This window comes from Microcaecilia unicolor, chromosome 7, assembly GCF_901765095.1.
Source record: "Microcaecilia unicolor chromosome 7, aMicUni1.1, whole genome shotgun sequence".
NCBI lineage: Eukaryota > Metazoa > Chordata > Amphibia > Gymnophiona > Siphonopidae > Microcaecilia > Microcaecilia unicolor.
The window spans coordinates 16,588,464-16,609,677 of NC_044037.1; the positions used below are offsets into that span (position 1 = coordinate 16,588,464).

At 44.8% G+C, this 21,214-nt stretch overlaps 1 protein-coding gene across 1 annotated transcript in view; it reads left to right on the forward strand.

Moving 5' to 3' along the window:
* Positions 1 to 8,242: 8,242 nt before the first annotated feature.
* LOC115474842 (LHFPL tetraspan subfamily member 1 protein-like) overlaps positions 8,243 to 21,214 on the forward strand; it is a 63,704-nt gene continuing 50,732 nt past the window's right edge. The window contains exon 1 of the mRNA XM_030210528.1: positions 8,243 to 8,313. The gene's annotated coding sequence lies outside the window, so the exon portion shown is untranslated. The remainder of the gene's footprint in view (positions 8,314 to 21,214) is intronic.

A 21,214-nucleotide genomic window follows, 5' to 3' on the forward strand; every position in this document is an offset into this window, starting at 1 on the left:
TCTTGGTTTCCCCTATGCTGGATGTGGCGAATCTTCTTCAGTCTTTTGCCATTTGCGAGACACAGACCTTAAACGTTTGTCCAGCTTTGGCTTTAATTCCCATTACTCTTGCTCAACATAACAGCAAAATAGCTATGTTGTGGAGGAGGAGGAGGGAGGAGGAAGAAGAAGAGAGGAAGATGAAGGGAAAAGGATTAAAAAAGGGAGGGAATTTTTTTTGACGCTATCTCAGAACATGCCGCATCCATTTCAGGAATACATAAGGCACTATGGGCTTTGGAGGGGCCTAGGGATTTGGAAGTGGTTCGTCATCGCTAGGAACAAGACATGGGTTTGACTTTGGAATCTTGGGACGTGCTTTCATTAATCAAAGGTATACCGAGACTCACGAGCAATGCAAATTATAGAGAGTGTTACTTTCGAGTCTTGCATAGAGCCTACAGGTACAGATGGTTCGAGCGGGAGGATTGTCTTCTGCGCTGTGTCCCAAATGTAAACTATTAGATAATGACTCATAATAGGAAGTGTAATGCACCATCACTTACTTAATATTCGGAATATTTACTCCCTATACCAGGTTGTTTACTTTTATTATGTCATCCATGTTCTATATGTGATACCAGTTGAATGTTTTTCTCTTTTTACCTGATTGTTTATTATGTCATCCATGTTTTCTATATAATACCAATTGTATCTGTACTCTGGAATGGCGTAAGCCATGATGGAAAATTGTAAGCCACATTGAGCCTGCAACAAATAAATAAATAAAATCCTCTTTCTATTTAGACATCCCCTGTGTCTGTCTCACTATTTTGACTCTACCACCTCACTTGAACGGGTGTCCACTACACTCTCTGTGAAAAAGTATTTCCTGACGTTACTCTTAAGCCTTCCTTACTGCAAACCTCCGTTCATATCCTCTAGTTCTTCTGCTCCTATGTCTCTGGAAGAGGTTTGTTTGCATCTTAATACTGCAAACCTTTCTGCATCGGTTTCCCTGTTCTGATCTTATTCTTCATGCCACCCCCACCCCTTTGCATACAGGTGTTTGCAGTCCTGAAAGAAGAGGGATAAAACTAGAACTCGGTCAGCTTGTTCTGAAAAATGAAAACGGCTGCAGTAAGTAACCCCATGTGCTGGTGATGTGCTAATACAGTAGAGCAGTGCTTCCTATGTCATAAGTACGTAAGTAGCGCCATACTGGGAAAGACCAAAGGTCCATCAAGCCCAGCATCCTGTTTCCAACAGTGGCCAATCCAGGTCACAAGTGACTGGCAGAAACCCAAAGAGTAGCAAGATTTCATGTAGAACTGCAAAGAATAGCAAGATTCCGGAATCCTAAAGAGTAGCAAGATTCCATGTAGAACCCCAAAGAGTAGCAACGTTCCATTCAGAATCCCAAGTACATAACTACATAAGTATTGCCACACTGGGACAGACCAAAGGTCCATCAAGCCCAGCATCCTGTTTCCAACAGTGGCCAATCCAGGTCACAAGTGACTGGCAGAAACCCAAAGAGTAGCAAGATTTCATGTAGAACTGCAAAGAATAGCAAGATTCCGGAATCCTAAAGAGTAGCAAGATTCTATGTAGAACTGCAAAGAACAGCAAGATTCCAGAATCCTAAAGACTAACAAGATTCCATGTAGAACCCCAAAGAGTAGCAACGTTCCATTCAGAATCCCAAGTACATAACTACATAAGTATTGCCACACTGGGACAGACCAAAGGTCCATCAAGCCCAGCATCCTGTTTCCAACAGTGGCCAATCCAGGTCACAAGTGACTGGCAGAAACCCAAAGAGTAGCAAGATTTCATGTAGAACTGCAAAGAATAGCAAGATTCCGGAATCCTAAAGAGTAGCAAGATTCTATGTAGAACTGCAAAGAACAGCAAGATTCCGGAATCCTAAAGACTAACAAGATTCCATGTAGAACCCCAAAGAGTAGCAACGTTCCATTCAGAATCCCAAGTACATAACTACATAAGTATTGCCACACTGGGACAGACCAAAGGTCCATCAAGCCCAGCATCCTGTTTCCAACAGTGGCCAATCCAGGTCACAAGTGACTGGCAGAAACCCAAAGAGTAGCAAGATTTCATGTAGAACTGCAAAGAATAGCAAGATTCCGGAATCCTAAAGAGTAGCAAGATTCTATGTAGAACTGCAAAGAACAGCAAGATTCCGGAATCCTAAAGAGTAGCAAGATTCCATGTAGAACCCCAAAGAGTAGCAACGTTCCATTCAGAATCCCAAGTACATAACTACATAAGTATTGCCACACTGGGACAGACCAAAGGTCCATCAAGCCCAGCATCCTGTTTCCAACAGTGGCCAATCCAGGTCACAAGTGACTGGCAGAAACCCAAAGAGTAGCAAGATTTCATGTAGAACTGCAAAGAATAGCAAGATTCCGGAATCCTAAAGAGTAGCAAGATTCTATGTAGAACTGCAAAGAACAGCAAGATTCCGGAATCCTAAAGACTAACAAGATTCCATGTAGAACCCCAAAGAGTAGCAACGTTCCATTCAGAATCCCAAGTACATAACTACATAAGTATTGCCACACTGGGACAGACCAAAGGTCCATCAAGCCCAGCATCCTGTTTCCAACAGTGGCCAATCCAGGTCACAAGTGACTGGCAGAAACCCAAAGAGTAGCAAGATTTCATGTAGAACTGCAAAGAATAGCAAGATTCCGGAATCCTAAAGAGTAGCAAGATTCTATGTAGAACTGCAAAGAACAGCAAGATTCCGGAATCCTAAAGACTAACAAGATTCCATGTAGAACCCCAAAGAGTAGCAACGTTCCATTCAGAATCCCAAGTACATAACTACATAAGTATTGCCACACTGGGACAGACCAAAGGTCCATCAAGCCCAGCATCCTGTTTCCAACAGTGGCCAATCCAGGTCACAAGTGACTGGCAGAAACCCAAAGAGTAGCAACATTCCATGTAGAACTGCAAAGAATAGCAAGATTCCGGAATCCTAAAGAGTAGCAAGATTCTATGTAGAACTGCAAAGAACAACAAGATTCCGGAATCCTAAAGACTAACAAGATTCCATGTAGAACCCCAAAGAGTAGCAACGTTCCATTCAGAATCCCAAGTACATAACTACATAAGTATTGCCACACTGGGACAGACCAAAGGTCCATCAAGCCCAGCACCCTGTTTCCAACAGTGGCCAATCCAGATCACAAATACCTGGCAAGATCCCAAAAAAGTACAAAACGTGTCGGTCCTGAAGTACCCTTTGTCAGTCAGGTTTTCAGGATATCCACAATTAGTATGCACGAAAGAGATTTGCATATGATAGAGGCAGTATACGCATATCAATCTCATACATATTCATTGTGGATATCCTAAAAACCTGGCTGGCAAGGGGGTACTCCAGGACCGACTTGGGAAACACTGCAGTAGAGTCTTGCTTATCCAACCATTGCTTATCTGACATTCTGGCTTATTCGACATACCTAGGTGATGTCACAGTGTCATTAATGAGACGTGTGAGCATTTCTTTCTCTTTCTTGGCATCAAATTTGGTTAAAAGGCAGCAGTTCTAGGTAAGAATTTTGGGCAAATTAAGCTTGTAAACTGTTTTTACTGCGTCCTGTTGTGAAATATGCATTCAGTATGCCTCTCTTTTATCCCTCATCCACTTTTTCTGTATCGTCCAACTTTTTGATTGTCCAAACCAGTGTTTCCCAATTTGGTCCTGGAGTACCCCCTTGCCAGTCAGGTTTTCAGGATATCCACAATGAATACGCATGAGGTTGATTTGCATTTACTGCTTCCACTGTGTGCAGACCTCTACCATGCATATTCATTGTGGATATCCTGAAAACCTGCCTGGCAAGGGGGTACTCCAGAACCGACTTGGGAAACACTGATCCGTACCACCTGTTGTTCCTGTTTACTTTGCATAATCAAGACCCATTCTAAGAAACAAAAAATTAATAAAACCATGTTGGACAGGGGAATTGTGGGCAGGGCTAATCCAAGGAGTTGACAAGCAGGGCATCACCTGGAGCAGCAAGCCAGGTGGACACTAACGTTGCCATTCTATGTCGGTCTATGAGTCACGGTGTGAATGAGTCCAAAAAGGAATGGAGGTGTTAATGATAGAGGTCTATAAAATAATGAGTGGAGTGGAATGGGTAGACGTGAATCACTTGTTTACTCTTTCCAAAAATACTAGGACTAGGGGACATGCAATGAAGCTAGAAAGTAGTAAATTTAAAATGAATTGGAGAAAATTATTTCTTCACTCAACGTGCAATTAAACTCTGGAATTCTTTGCCAGAGAATGTAGTAAAATCGGTTAGCTTAGCGGGCTTTAAAAAAGGTTTGGATGGCTTCCTAAAGGAAAAGTCCATAGACCATTATTGAAATGGACTTGAGGAAAACCCACTGTTTGTTTCTAGGATAAGCAGCATAAAATGTATTGTACCTTTTTGGGATCTTGCCGGGTACTTGTGACCTGGATTGGCCACTGTTGGAGACAGGATGCTGGGCTTGATGGACCTTCGGTCTGTCCCAGTGTGGCAATACTTATGTACTTATGTGTTGAACGCAACCCTTGTCTAGGGCACCGTTATGTCCAACGTCTGTGCTGATTGGTGAAGGAATTCAGGGAAAGATGTTCTCAATATTCTTTCCAAAACACAGGGCAAAAGGAAGGAAAAGCAGTGGAGAAAATGTGTTTTTTTTTTCTCTCCATGCTGTCAATAGGACAGGAGGTGCTGTGATAAATGATAGCTTTGGTTATCAGCTGCTGTGCAAGGACATATTTAGAGAAGACTTATGGGTGTCTGGCAACATGAAGAGTAAGAATACACCAGTGGCGTAGGAAGGGGGGGGGGCGGTCCGCCCCGGGTGCACGCCGCTGGGGGGGTGTCGGCTCCGCGCTGGTGCACTGCCCTTTCTGCCCCGGAACAGGTTACTTCCTGTTCCGGGACAGAGAGAGCAGTGAACCAGCGCGGAGCCGACACACCCCAGCAACGTGCAGTAGTCGGGGCGGATCGGCCCTCCCGCCCGTCCCTCGCCGCAGGTATGCGCTCCGGGGGGGGGGGGGGGGGTGTGCGCTCCAGCGGGAGGAGGGTGCGCCGTGCTGCACCCAGGGGGGGGGGGGTGCGCAGCGGCGACCCGCCCCGGGTGTCAGCTCCCCTCGCTACGGCTCTGGAATACACTGTATTGCTTTCAGAAGAATTTTTGATTTATCCACAGAGAGGATGAGATTTGCTGACCTGAACTCTTTATTCCTGCAGATGTTTATTCACTTAAGAAAAAGATTTGCTACATGCACACGTGCTAGCCTCCGCCTTCTAGAATCGTCTTTTATTTCTCAGGACTTTTTAGTTACATGCTTCCTGGTTTACTAAGTGGTGCTAAGCAGTTAGTGCAGGATTTAGAGTGTGAAAATGACTCCTGCATGCTGGAAATAGCCAGAGCAATAAAAATTCCATGTTATAAGGCAGGGTCGTAGCCAGACTTCGGCGGGAGAGGGGGTCCAGAGCCCGAGGTGAGGGGGCACATTTTAGCCCATCCCAGCGCCACCGACCCCCCCCCCTTGCCATTTGTGATCCCCACCGCCACCACCACCACCACCACCACCACCACCAACTTTGACCCCCCTCCCGCCGCCAACCCTCCCCTGCCGGCGCCTACCTTTGCTGGCGGGGGACCCCAACCCCCACCAGCCGAGGTCCTCTTCTTCCGGCGCAAGGCTTCGTTCTGTTTCTGTGAGTCTGACGTCCTGCACGTTTCAAAAAACTATTACAGAATACATCCGATCTGCACCTAACTTAGGCGTGGTTAAGAGATGGGCGTCCTCGGCCGATAATGGAAAAAAAGAAGGGCGTCCCTGACGAGCATTTGGCCGACTTTACTTGGTCCAATTTTTTTCACGACCAAGCCTCAAAAAGGTGCCCGAACTGACCAGATGACCACCGGAGGGAATCGAAGATGACTTCCCCGTACTCCCCCAGTGGCCACCAACCCCCTCCCACCCGAAAAAAAAATTAAAAAACATTTTTTTCCAGCCTCAAATGTCATACCCAGCTCCATCACAGCAGTATGCAGGTCCATGGAGCAGTTTTTAATGGGTGCAGTGCACTTCAGGCAGGCAGACCCAGGCCCACCCCCCTTACCTATTGCACTTGTGGTGGTAAATGTGAGCCCTCCAAAACCCACCCGAAACCCACTGTACCCACATGTAGGTGCCCCCCCTTCACCCCTTAGGGCTATGGTAGTGGTGTACAGTTGGGGGGAGTGGGTTTTGGGGGGGGGGTTGGGGGGCTCAGGACCAAAGGTAAGGGAGCTATGCACCTGGGAGCAATTTGTGAAGTCCACTGCAGTGCCCCATAGGGTGCCTGGTTGGTATCCTGGCATGTGAGGGGGACCAGTGCACTACGAATGCTGGCTCCTCCCACGACCAAAGGGCTTGCATTTGGTCGTTTTTGAGATGGGCGTCCTCGGGTTCCATTATCGGCGAAAACTGAGGTTGTCCATCTCTAAGGTCGACCATCTCTAAGGTCGACTTAAATGTTGAGATTTGGGCGTCCCCGACCGTATTATTGGAACGAAAGACGGACGCCCATCTTGTTTCGATAATACGGGATGCCCCGCCCCTTTGCCTGGACATCCTCAGAGATGGGCGTCCCCGTTCAAAAATGCCCCTCTTAGTGTACTCTTACACGGGTCTTACCCGTGCGCTTAGGGCATTTTTACTGCAGCCATGAAAAACCTATTTTCTATTTTTTCAGTATATGGCTGTGCAGTAATCTTAGCATTAGCGTACAGCAATTTAAAAAAAATTACCGCAGGAGCACTTACTGACACCTGTTTCGGAGGCAGTAAGGGCTTCCGCATTAACCGTGCGCAAACCAATTGTTAAATGGTAAAGTAGATGCTCTAACTGGTTAGCACAGGAATGCTGACTGTGTCACATCCCCTCAAAAAATTAAGAAAACCTAAACGACGGTTCGCTTAGTGTGCGTAGATGACAGAATTCACCTGGAACTCTTTAGCATGTTCAATGTTAGGTCATTTTTGCTGCGTTAGGCAGGCAGTGGCGCCAAACACAGCTTAGTAAAAGGATGCCTTAGATTGCAAGCCCTCTGGGCAGGGGCGTAGCCAGACAACAGATTTTGGGTGGGCCTAGGCAAGAAGTGGGTGGGCACCAAGTGTTCTCTCCCCCTCCCCTCAACCACCACCATCTCAGCTGGTGAGAAAACGCTTCTTTCCATCTTGGCAGTTGCAGCAGGCATGTGCTGAAAACTGAGAATGCGCAGGTGCCAGTATCATGGAGATAAGTGTTTTCGTCACCATCAGGGGGAAGTCTTCAGCTGGTGGAGCTTGGGATCCCCACCATCTAACACTAAACGTGTGCTACTGTTGGGTGGGCCTGAGCCCTAAGTGGGTGGGCCTGAGCCCTAAGTGGGTGGGCCCCGCCCACCCAGGCCCACCTGTGGCTACGCCACTGCCTCTGGGGACAGGGAAAAATGCCTTATGTACCTGAATTTAACTTGTCTTGCGGTACAACTGAAATCTCCTCTCCTCTTTCCTTCCCTTAGGCCAGTGTTTCCCAAGTCCGTTCCTGGAGTAGCCCTTGCCAGTCAGGTTTTCAGGATATCCACAATGAATAGGCATGAACTTACTGAAGTCCGTACGGTTTTAAAAAAGCTTATTCTCCAGTTTCAACATAACTCTGTTCAACTTTTAGTCTTTTACACATTGTTGTTTTAAATGATATTTACTATCTTAATATCAACTGTATAATTGGACTTCATGCACTGTAGCCTGCCTACAGATTAGTGTATGCCACATTGAGCCTGCAATTAGTGGGAAAATGTGGGCTATAAATGTATTAAATAAATAAATGAACTTGATTTGCATTCACTGCCTCCATTATATGCAAATCTCTTTTATGCCTATTCATTGCGGATATCCTGAAAACCTGACTGGCAAGGGCTACTCCAGAACTGGACTTGGGGGAACGCTCCCCCTAGGCGGCCCGCTACAAAATTACCCTCCACACGGCTTTGGCTGTATGGGTGGCGCTGGCAGGTATCCGTAGGAAAACCCCGGCTCTGAGATCAGCCTTGGCAGGGAGCAGTCAGCGCATCTGGAGTTAATTCCAATTAGGCAGATAGTCTGCCAAACTCCTCCTCCTCCTCCTCCTCCTCCTCCTGCTCTTTCCCAAGGTAACTGGCTCATGCCCAGGCAGCCAGTCTTACAGAAAGAAAGGCATGCCAGCCAGCTGGAGAAGCTCTCGAATTCATATTCTGACAAGAGGCAGCCTTTGGGGTAAGAAGGATTTTTTTGTAGCTTGTTGCAAGCATGTCTGGCAGCCGGTTTATCAGCACTGCAAGTCACAGTGGGAGCGTGTTTCCTGCTGTGTGTCACACAGTCCCGTCCTGGTAACCTTAGGGACAATTTTGGATGTGCATTTTATGCTTAGTCTGACAGTTTCTGTGACTAGTAATAAAGTGTATGAATGAGATCACAGCTGGAGTTCTTGAAAGCTGAAACCACTGAGGTTTACTGTTGAGAATTGGATTATACAACACAGACTTTTCTGTGTAACAACATTAAATACGTTTTTTTTTTTCATTTTTAAAGATATCTGTGTAACGCATTTATTATAGGTAATAAATAAAGTAGCACATTCTTCAATGAAACAATCTTAATTCAGATGGTTTTCATGCAGCACATTTGAGGATCAGGCATGAATGTCATAGATTTTCTTACCAACTTCTGTCTGATGTATCTTAATAATTACAGGTGGACTGGCCTGTCCAAAATGACAGCACAGAAAGGAATGCATGCATGAAGGCTTACTGTCCCAGTCCCCTGCCACCAGTACACACGACATCTCAGCTACTGATCAAATACATCTGCTACATTGCACATATTTTTACTTACATAGAACTAGATTGTAAAAATGGAGCCCAAAAAATCAGTGCCAAAAAAATAGCTCAGCACTGTTTTATAAGCTGCTCTTAAAGTTAGGCGCGGTTTATAGAATAGCGATTAGCGCTGGGAACCACGACCACATTAAGGTGCAACCATTTATGCCAATGAAAACCTGGTGGTAATCCCCACATGTAAATTAGGCATGAATCCCCCAAATTCTATAACAACACGCATAAATTTTAGGATCGTCCAGACCCATCCATGCTCCTCCCATGGCCATGCCCCCTTTTCAGATCCATGCATTAGAATTTACGCACACCTCTTTATACTATACACCTAAAAGATTTATTTATTTATAGCATTTATATCCCACATTTTCCCACCCATGGGCAGGCTCAATGTGGCTTACAGTAATCTACAGAAATCATACATCAATTCTACAACAGTCAACGACACTGAAGTGAAAGAGACTAGAGAGTAATAGCAAAGGTGGGGAAATGCGGAAAGAGAAATTGAATTCAATAGGAAGAGATGGGGGGGCGGGTCTTGAGCATAAGCGTTTCCAAATAAGAAGGTCTTAAGATATTTTTTGAAGGTCGGATGATCAGGGGTAATTTTAACAAATTTAGGTAGACCATTCCACAGTTGTGCGCTAATATAGGAAAAGGTGGAGGCGTAGGTGGTTTTATACTTGAGGCCACTATAGATTGGGTAACGCAGATTTAAGTACAAGCGAGCTGATGCGCACGTAAATTCTAATTATTGCTAATTCATGCTGATAATTGCTTGTTATTGCCCAATTATCAGCACTGATTGGCTCTTTATTCAATTAAAATGTGTGTGCACATTGGACGTGCATCCGAATTTGCATGCACAACTCAAAGCGCCATATGTAGAATCCAGGGGATAGAGTCCACGTGATATTCCAAAGTGTGTTTTCCACAAGCACCTACACCAGATGAGTTGCGATGTACAAAGGTAGAAACTGTACCAGTTTCGTGCTCAGACCACTTCTTCCTTCATTTGAAATTATTACTCTCAAGACCAGCACAGAGATCTACTCCATCTTATATTCAGACTAGGGGTCTGCGAAAGATAGATCCTTCTACCCTGCCCCCTTTGTCAGAAAATTTTCCATTAAACTTTTTCGATTCATCGTTAGAGGAGCAGATTACTATTTGGAATCAGGTCCTTTCAACAGCTCTTGACAACATCGCTCCTATAAAAACACTTAAACTAAGGACGAAACATTCTCAGCCGTGGTACCACTCAGGCCTAAAATGATGTAAACAGCAGGTATGTAGAGCTGAACGATTATGGCGTAAGGGAAAGACAACCGAACTGAAAAATAAACGTAAGCAGTGTCAACGATATTTTATAGCGCAGGTAAGGATAGCAAAACCCACCTATTTTTCCAAACAAATACAGGCTGCTGCAAACTCGTCTAAACAGTTGTTTCTTGTTATGAAACATCCAACAACAAAACCAGGAATAAGTACAGGGATATTTATTTATTTATTTATCGCATTTATATCCCACATTATTCCCACCAATGGACAGGCTCAATGTGGCGTACAATAGTCTATTAAACAACATTAATACAAAATACAGGAATTAGCGTGAGAGAAGGGAAAGAGCTTCTCATTTCCCCCCCAAACCCACCTCCCCGCTCCCCCCATTTTCTATTTCTGTTGATGGCTCTCTCATTCTCCCTGTCTCCTCAGCTCGAAACCTTGGGGTCATCTTTGACTCTTCTCTCTCCTTCTCTGCTCATATCCAGCAGATCGCCAAGACCTGTCGTTTCTTTCTTTACAAAATCCATAAAATCCGCCCCTTTCTTTCCGAGCACTCTACCAAAACCCTCATCCACACCCTTGTCACCTCTTGTTTAGATTACTGCAATCTGCTTCTTGCTGGCCTCCCACTTAGTCACCTCTCCCCTCTCCAGTCGGTTCAAAACTCTGCTGCCCGTCTCGTCTTCCGCCAGGGTCGCTTTACTCATACTACCCCTCTCCTCAAGACCCTTCACTGGCTCCCTATCCGTTTTCGCATCCTGTTCAAACTTCTTCTACTAACCTATAAATGTACTCACTCCGCTGCTCCCCAGTATCTCTCCACACTCGTCCTTCCCTACACCCCTTCCCGTGCACTCCTCTCCATGGATAAATCCTTCTTATCTGTTCCCTTCTCCACTACTGCCAACTCCAGACTTTGCGCCTTCTGTCTCGCTGCACCCTACGCCTGGAATAAACTTCCTGAGCCCCTACGTCTTGCCCCATCCTTGGCCACCTTTAAATCTAGACTGAAAGCCCACCTCTTTAACATTGCTTTTGACTCGTAACCACTTGTAACCACTCGCCTCCACCTACCCTCCTCTTTTCCTTCCCATTCACATTAATTGATTTGATTTGCTTACTTTATTTATTTTTTGTCAATTAGATTGTAAGCTCTTTGAGCAGGGACTGTCTTTCTTCTATGTTTGTGCAGCGCTGCGTATGCCTTGTAGCGCTATAGAAATGCTAAATAGTAGTAGTAGTAGTAGTAGGGAGAGAGGGGAAGGTGACAGTTTGTCAATGTGGCTGCCGTGGCTCAGAGGGATGTAACACCAGGAGGGCCCACAGCATATGCTCTACCGAAAAGGAAGGTCTTGAGCCGCTTCTTAAAGGTCGGGTGATCTGGGGTGAATTTGACCACTTGGGGCAGTCCGTTCCAGGATTGAGTGCTAAGATAAAAAGAGGAAGCACAGACAGTCTTATATTTGAGGCCACTGAGAGCTGGATAGTGGAGATTGAGATACGTGCGAGCTGACTTGCGGGAGTTCCTGGGCGGCAAGTTAATGAGAGTGGATATATATGGAGATCATATATAGAGTCTGAAACTCTAGCAAAATTCTTTATTTCCAAAATTAATAAGTTAAGAGCTCATTTTCTTAAGATAACAGATGCAGAAGAGGTGTCCACTCCAACTTTGTCAGGATTATGGCACCTACTTGAGATTCCATCCCTAACATCATTCCAAAAAACGATATCACATCTTTCACCCACTTACCGTTTGCTAGATCCGATACCATCAAATTGGCTAAAGTTTCCCTCTTTAGAACTACTGACCCATCTATACTCAATTAAAACAAAAAGCCTTACAGATGGAGTAGGTCCCAAAAGCTCTTAAAGAGACCCTGGTAAAGCCAAATCTTAAGAAACCTTCATTGGATCCATACTCCCCAAGTAACTATCGTCCGGTTTCAAATCTTCCATTCTTATTCAAAATATTGGAAGCGGTTGTGCTTACACAGTTACAATCTTACGTAGAATCGAAAAACGTATTACACCCGAGACAATCAAGTTTTAGGAAAGGTCATAGTACAGAGACAGTTTTGACTTCCCTTTTAAGTGAAGTACATTCTAGACTGGAACAAGGTTACATCGCATTGATTATCTCACTTGATCTGTCCGCGGCGTTTAATGTAATAGATCATGGTTGGGAGGCGGGGATAGTGCTGGGCAGTCTTATACGGTCTGTGCCCTGAAGAGTACAGGTACAAATCAAGGTAGGATATACACAAAAAGTAGCACATATGAGTTTATCTTGTTGGGCAGACTGGATGGACCGTGCAGGTCTTTTTCTGCCGTCATCTACTATGTTACTATGATCTACTACTCAATCGTTTGAAGGAGACTGGTATCTCTGGCACAATCTAAAATTGGTTCTCATCTTTTCTCAGTAACTGTTCATTCAAAGTGGCACCTGTATTTAGGCATGGTATATAGAATACGCTTAGTTGATATCACAGCGCTTAAAACTACGCACATCCATTTACACCAAGAAAAACGTGGCGTAAATGCTGGCGCATAGACTTAGGCACTCAGGGCCATATTCTATAACAGTGCATGTAAGTTTTGGAATGCCCTCGAAATGCCCATTTCTCCACCCTTAACCATGACCCTTTTTGGCTGCGCACCTTAGAATTTAGGTGCAGTGCATTACAGAATACGCTTAATGAGTTGTGCACGTAAATTCTAATTATTGCCAATTAGTGCTCATTATTGCTCGTTAAGACCTGTGCTGATTAGCTTGTTAAGCCAGCTAAATTACACGCGTTGTTATGGGATACACTTGGATTACGGCACAGAATCCCTTATAGAATAGCACGGTGCGGATCCCATGCCTAACTTTTGGGCACTGCACTTACGCCCTGCTATAAGCAAATGTAAGTGCTGGCACCCAATTTAGGTGCGCTTTGGCAAATTCTATAAATCTCTGCGCAATTTTTGGAATGCCCCTGGCCACACCCCTTTTCAGATACATACAATTGAAGCTAGGCACACAATGCTTTGCCTAACAGAAGACTACGTCTACGAAAAAGGTGGAAACCTGGCTCTCTTTAACCAGGCCTTTAATGGAAGAAGTAAATGACACATGTTAATCCACTCGTGCCTTAGCTAAGATAATGTTCAAGCACCTTTCTGACCTCATTTACATATTTCTGTAAATTAGTCCGTTATTTTTTTACTCCTGTTACGCTATCTATATAGTCCTTCTTTGCTTACATGCTATGCTCAATATTAAAATGCTTCATTGTGTTTGCATTGTAATGGAGCATACTATGCCATACTTTATATTGTTGTTTGAATTTATGTATTTACTAGTGAAACAGGCCCGTTTCTGCCACAAATGAAATGGGCGCTAGCAAGGTTTTCCTTGGAGTGAGTATGTTTGAGAGAGAGAGAGAGAGAGAGAGAGAGTGTGTGTGAGAAAGTGTGTGTGAGAGATGGAGTGTGTGTGTGAGTGAGAGAGAGAATGAATAAGAGAGAGACAGAGTGTGTGTGTGTTTGTGTCAGAGAGAGAGTGCGTGAGAGACTGAGCGTATGTGTGTGTGAGAGTGAGTGTGTGAGAGAGAGAGAGAGTGTGAGCGAGAGTGTATGTGAGAGACAGAGAGTGAGTGTGTGTGTGTGGGGCTCCGAGTTCCATGACTCCCTCCTTTCCTCCCTCCCTCTCCTCCCATCCGAGTTCCAGGCCCCCCTTCCGTCTGAGATGCAGGCCCCCTCCCTCTCCTCCCTCTCTCCTCTGAGTTCTTGGCCCCCCCTTCCCTCCGAGTTCCATGCCCCCTCCGTCTCCTCCCCAGCGTGTTCCATGCCCCCCTTTCCTCGGAGTGTGTATGTTTGAGAGAGAGTATGTGGGTGAGAGATGGAGTGTGTATGTGAGAGAATGAGTGAGAGAGAGACAGAGTGTGTGTGTGTGTGTTTGAGTCAGAGAGAGAAAGTGTGTGAGAGACAGAGTGTGTGTGTGAGTCTGTGTGAGAGAGAGTGTATGTGAGAGACAGAGAGTGAGTGTGTGTGTGCGAGTGTGAGAAAGTGAAGCCTTCAAGCCTTGAAGCATTCGTGTGCTCTGTAAGGCTCCATCTCCTCAATTGACGACACGTAGTTCCGGAATGTTGCAGGAATGCTTCAAGGCTTGAAGGCTTCACTTTCTTGGCTTCAGAATGTTGGAGGTGCATTTTATTATATAGGATTTGTTGCATTTGTATCCCACATTTTCCCACCTATTTGCAGGCTCAATGTGGCTTACATAGTACCGTGATGGCGAGTGCCAATTCCGGTGTCAGAAATACAGAGTAGTAAATTGCGTTAAAGTTAATGAGGAGGGAGAATTAAGTTCTCTGTTCTGGTACAGGTTTCGTTGTGTTGCAGGGTTCAGGTGTTTAGGTTGGTATTTTTACTGCTGTAATTGTCTAGTGCTTCTGTTAGACTTATTCTTGTTCTACACTGCATTGAGTGAATTCCTTCAAAAAGGCGGTAAATAAATCCTAATCAATTTATAGAATAGCGTGCAGCGAGATGCATGCGCAAAGTTTAAAGACTGCCAATTAACATCAATAATTTGTTGTTCACACCCAATTATCGATAGTTCAGAGCTCATTAGCCAATTTATTTAAATGCGCATATCCAGTGTACTCACAAAGTTGGATGTGGAAATTTGGGCGCAATACCTATAATCCAGGGATTAATCACTAACACACAGCAAATTACATGTATTGGAGCAGAGGTAGAAATGTTAGACTAGCCTCTCTGGAGAGGTGGTAGAAGTTACCAATACAATGACGGAATTCAAGGGATGCAATAAACACAAGGAAGGGAGAGGACAAGAGACTGAGTAAGGTCTACAATGACATATTACAAGGGGTCCTAGGTAGCTTATGTGCCGGGTAAAATAGTGGAAACTATTATAAAGAATAAAATTACAGAACACATAAATAAACAGGGTTTAGTGGGACAGAGTCAGCATGGGTTCAGCTAAGGGAAGTCTTGCCTCACCAATTTGCTTAATTTCTTTGAAGGTGTGAATAAACATGTCGATAAAGGTGAGCCGGTTGATGTAGTGTATCTAGATTTTCAGAACGCTTTCGACAAAGTTCCTCATTACTCCTGAGAAAACTAAAGAGTCATTGGATAGGAGGCAATGTTCTGGTGTAGATTAGGAACTGATAATTATTGGACAGAAATCATTTCCCTCAATGGAGGAGGGTGACTAGTGGAGTGCCACAGGGATCAATACTGGGACCAGTGCTATTGAACATATTTTTAAATGATATGGAAATGAGAACGACGAGTGAGGTGACTAAATTTGCAGATGACACAAAACTATTCAAGGTTCTTAAAACACATGTGAATAGTGAATTGTGACCTTAGGAAACTGGAAGACTGGGCATCCAAATGGCAGATGAAATTTAATGTGGACAAATGCAAAGTGATGCACATTGGGAAGAATAATCCAAATCATAGTTACCTGATGCTAGGGTCTACCTTGGGGGTCAGCACCCAAGAAAAAGATCTAGGTGTTGTAGCTAATACACTAGGGAAATGGAACTTGATATACTGCCTTTCTGAGGTTTTTGCAACTACATTCAAAGCAGTTTACATATATTCACATACTTATTTTGTACCAGGGGCAATGGAGGGTTAAGTGACTTGCCCAGAGTCACAAGGAGCTGCAGTGGGAATTGAACTCAGTTCCCCTGGATCAAATTCCACTGCACTAACCACTAGGCTACTCCTCCACTCATTCCACCAATAAGAGCCAACCTCATCAGTGATGTCACAATGGCTTGATTGCCCAATACTTGGCTCACTTCTGATATTGTGATGTCATAAGGGAAATGGGCCTTGCTATACCGCCTTTCTGAGGTTTTTGCAGCTACATTCAAAGCAGTTTACATATATTCACGTACTTATTTTGTACCAGGGGCAATGGAGGGTTAAGTGACTTGCCCAGAGTCACAAGGAGCTGCAGTGGGAATTGAACTCAGTTCCTCAGGATCAAAGTCCACTGCACTAACCACTAGGCTACTCCTCCACTAGCTAATACACTGAAATCTTCTGCCCAGTGTGCACCAGTGGCCAAAAAAAAACCCAAAGAGGATGCTGGGAATTATTAGGAAAGGGATGGTAAATAAGACCGAGAATACTATAATGCCTCTGTATTGCTCAAGGTGCAATCTCACCTTGACTATTGTATTCATTTCTGGTCACTGTACCTCAAAAAAGATATAGCGGAATTAGAAAAAGTTCAAAGAAGAGCGACCAAAATGAAAAAGGGGGCTGGAACTCCGGACAACAGTTTCACTCCACTGTATACAAGCATGCAGTGCAGAAAAACCAGGGCTGGATGAGACTGACCAGTAGAAATGGAGCCAACTGGCACTCCTGGAATAGCATTAAGGCTGTTTCATCTCACCACACCTAAGGCAATTATGGCAAAAGGCAAAACACGCTAGGTGTGGTTAAAACACCGCACCCGCCTTTTGACAAGCTTTTGTCACAGCTTTCAGATCACCTTTACAATGTCTTTAGAGAGAATCAAAAGTGCAATGAAGGAAGCACAGCAGAAAAAAGCACAGCCCTAAGCATTGGTGTGAAGCAGGGGAGTAGCCAGACCTCGACAGGAGGGGGGTGGTGGTCAGATCCCAAGGTGGGAGGGGGCACATTTTGGCCCGCCTCCCTGCTGCCGCCCACCTGCCGCTACTTCTGCTCCCCCACTGCCTCCGCCGCCTCTCCCCCCACACTGCCACTGGAAGGTACCTTGGTTGGTGAGGGTACCAACTCCCGCCAGCTAAAGCATTTGTCCCACACTGGTCTCACGTTGCCTGGTGCCCTGTCCTGTTTTCAGTGCCATGATTTTAACCTAGTGCATCTATGGACATATACACAAAACTACTGAGATCATACTCCGCACGCCCTGGCTTAGGAGTGGGGTTTATTCCTGTCATGGTATGCGCAAAACTAACCCACTTAGAAAAATAGCCCCTGAAGACAAAACTACATCTCCCTGAATGCAATGGGGTAAAAACTGGAGTGTGTCTTAGCCTGCCTCTTATGACATGGAATTATCTGATCATCTACTACTACTACTTAACATTTCTAGAGCGCTACTAGGGTTACGCAGCGCTGTACAGTTTAACAAAGAAGGCCAGTCCCTGCTCAAAGGAGCTTACAATCTAAAGGACAAAATGTCAAGTTGGGGCAGTCAAGATTTCCTGAATAGAGGTGTAGTGGTTAGGTGCCAAAGGCGACACTGAAGAGGTGGGCTTTGAGCAAGGATTTGAAGATGGGCAGGGAGGGGGCCTGGCATATGGGCTCAGGGAGTTTGTTCCAAGCATGGGGTGAGGTGAAGCAGAAAGGGCGGAGCCTGGAGTTGGTGGAGGTGGAGAAGGGTACCGCAAGGAGGGATTTGTCTTGAGAGCGGAGGTTACGGGTAGGAACGTAAGGGGAGATGAGGGTAGAGAGGTAAGGAGGGGCTGCAGATCATCTCATGTGTACTGGCTGATTTTAGGTCTAGAGCTCTTAGTTCCGATCACAAGAGGCTGCAGATTTATCTGGGGAATGTCAAACTTGCAGCCTTCAGCGATCTGGGAGCAGCATCTCCTCCAGCTAAGGTAGGAGAAGAGGAGCCTGTTAACTTTTCTTGGCCTGTTGAAATCAAACGCTATCTGTAGACTGCACACGGCAGCCTTAGATAAGGAGAACTCAGCTTGAGATTCAGCAGTAATTTTCTATGAACAGGAATAAAGGTCATCAGATAAAAGCAAAAAAACAACAAAAATGACATTTTTGTGGACTAACTCAATACGTCTTTAATCAGTTTACCAGAGCTATCACTTTCTTCTGAGGTCAGGACGGAATTGGCAAAAAAGGACCTAAGGAAGGGGGTGTTACTTTTTGCAAGCTGTATTAAGTTAGTCCAATAAAAGGTATCACCTTATATTTTTATTTTTATTTGTTTGCCTTTATTTCTGTGCATTCAAGTGAACTAATAGAGCAACCATACTACTTTACAGGAATGGGGAATGTCTCATGTTAACCAAGTAGCTTGTATAATAAACACACTGTTCTTACATTACACCTTTAATGCACTCTACAACCAGAGAACACAATTACATCCATCCAGTAGCAATTACCGCTCATTTTGTCCACCTTGAAAGGATGAGTCAGCTATGCCCAGGTCTGAGCCTTGCACTGCCACAGAAAACAGCTCTCTCTCTCTCTTTCTCTGTACTTCCATCAACATATGTGGCTTTTTTATTGCACCGTCTCACCAGGCCCAATTCTCATCCTGCTTTTCAAGGCCAGATTACTGATGCACATAAATCAAAAAGAAGCAGCTGCTGACTCCCAGATAGAATGGAATATCTCTGCTTTTCTTCTATGGGCTATGGTTCAGATGTGAAACTGTGCGGTCACTGTGTCACGCTAGTCTCATGTGCCATGGTGTTCTAGCTCTGTATGTCTTTCCTTGCTAAGTAGTTAGAAACTGGTTTCCAGAATGCTGATCAGTGACAAAATAGCTGACTAGATTTAGGAACAATTTCAGCTGCCACCTACCTGGCTAGGTTGATAAATGTCTAGTGGTGAGCCAGCAATAAAACCAGCTGGAAGTTCCTTTAATTTGGGTGCTCTACATGGAATGAGCCTGTCATGAAATGCCCAGCCACCCACCTGGGGCTACCCCGCAGCCACTTAGAGGGTCTATGCCTAGCACAGCTCAGGTCTGCCTACACCTGCCTCTTGTGCTCTACACAAGCACCCTCCTCCCACCGACTGAGTCCCAACCGCCTCTGGGCTAGTCTCCCGCTCTCAAATTATCCCCAGTGATTCCTAGGTTACTGGGGCCACATTCCCAATGGTCCCACAGTTTCTAGAAAGCACCCACAGACCCAACATACAAACCACCAGGATTCTTAGTCAGTCCAGACAAGCAGAGGCAATAAACTAAAAATGTTTATTGTCATAAAAAATTAGAACAATGAAAAGAAAAAGGTGCAATCAGCAAACAGTAACTAGTAAATCAATATGGATCAATTATAAAACTATCTAAACATTTGTTTACTATCTAAATAGTACCTGGGGAGGGTACATATAGCTGCTTATGGGTTATCAAATTTAACTGTTCACAGGATCTCAGTGAAGAGATCCTTCTCTCTTCCCTTCCAATCTGAAACTGGAGAAAAAGTCAGTACATCCAAGCACCCTGCCTCCATGAATATGGGGGTAGAATATTCCTTGCCTGGTATCGGTAGATACCACTATATAATTTCTCACTTATAAATAGCACAAAGTCAATTCAAAGTTCATAAATAAAGCTGGATCTTGAAGCTTGGCAATTTCTTGCTTGTATCTGGTTTCTTTACTGTTCTGGCAACCTCTCTCTTGCAGTCTCGCAGGAGCTGAAATGAGAGACAGACAACACAAACAGCAAACAACATAAAAGAGAGAGAAAGAAAAGTCTTTGAATCTCCGGAGTGGACAACGGTCCATGGTGTCCTCATCTTATTGTGGTGTGGATCACTGGCTCAGTGATGGCTCTGCTGAAGAAATTCCTTGTCTTCCAGCGAAGTCTTGTGTTGAAGCTCCCAGGTGGTGCCAAGTTGTCATTGATGATCCATAGTTCTGTATCTCTGATGGCACTTTGGCGGTAGGTGCTCTTTCATTAGCTGGTTGATGAGATGAAGATGCAATGTTGGTGGAAGGAATGGCCATCTCTGGATGTATCTCTGCACCAGAGTCAGGATCTATAAGTTCAAAGGAGTTCCCTTTCACTGGAGATGTGTAGTCAGGTTTTAGAAGCAAGTCTGGTCCTGACAACCACATGGTTTCCATTACACGAGATGCTGGCAGAGCTCTGGTGGCACAGTCTGCTGGATTTTGGTCAGTTGGCACATCATGCCACTGTTCTGGTTATGTTGACTTTCGTATACACTCAACTCTGTTGCTGACATACACGTAAAATCACCTAGTTTGGTTATAAATGTAGCCCAAGATGAATTTATTGTCAGTATAGAATTTGACATTGTCTACTTGAATGCCCATTTCATTGAGTATCATTTCTTCTTTCTCTACTGATAACATTGCTCCACACAATTCTAAGCGTGGAATAGTATAATTGGTTTGTGGTGCTAACTTGGCTTTGCCAAAGATGGATCTCACATGAGATAGCCCACCTGTGTTTGTAGCTTTCAAGTAGGCCACTGCAGCTATGACCTTTTTAGAAGCGTCTGAGAAGATGCAGATTTCTTTGTGAGAGGCAGTACTGAGTGCTTCAGAGACATAAGCAGAGGTGTGCTGGTAAATGTTTAACAACAGACTCTCTCCCTGGTCCCCCTCTGCACCCCTGCCGGTCCCCCTCTGCGCCCCCCCCAAATTGCAGAGCTGGCTATAGCCGGGGAGAGAGCCTGTGGGGGGTGGCAATGCATTCCTCCAGGAAAAAAAAATTAAATGATCCCAGGTTCCAATCTAAGTCATGTTTAATGTGCGATAAAATGCCATAAATAAGTAAATAAATAAATATAAACTTTTAATGTTGAGCACCTGATTCTCAAAGTGAACATATTCCAAACACTATAATGAAAATAAAATGATTTTTTTTCTACCTTTGTTGTCTGGTGACTGTTTTTCTGATCATGCTGGCCCAGTGTCCGATTCTGCTGCTATCTGTCCTCTTAGCTCCGTTTCCAGGGCTTCCTTTCCATTTATTTCTTTACTTTCCTCCTTTCTTCTTCATTTCTGGCCCTCAGCTTCTGCCTATTTTCTTCATCCATGTGCAGTTTTTCTCCTCTCTTCCCTTTCCCCTCATCTCATCTCCTTCCTCACTCTTCCCTCCCCTCCATCCATGTCCAGCATTTCTTCTCTCTCCCCTCCTCTCCCCTGCCCTCCATCCACCCATGTCCAGCAGTGACCCTCCTCTCCCCTGCCCTGCATGCACCCATACCCAGTGACCCTCTCTCCCCTGCCCTCCATCCACC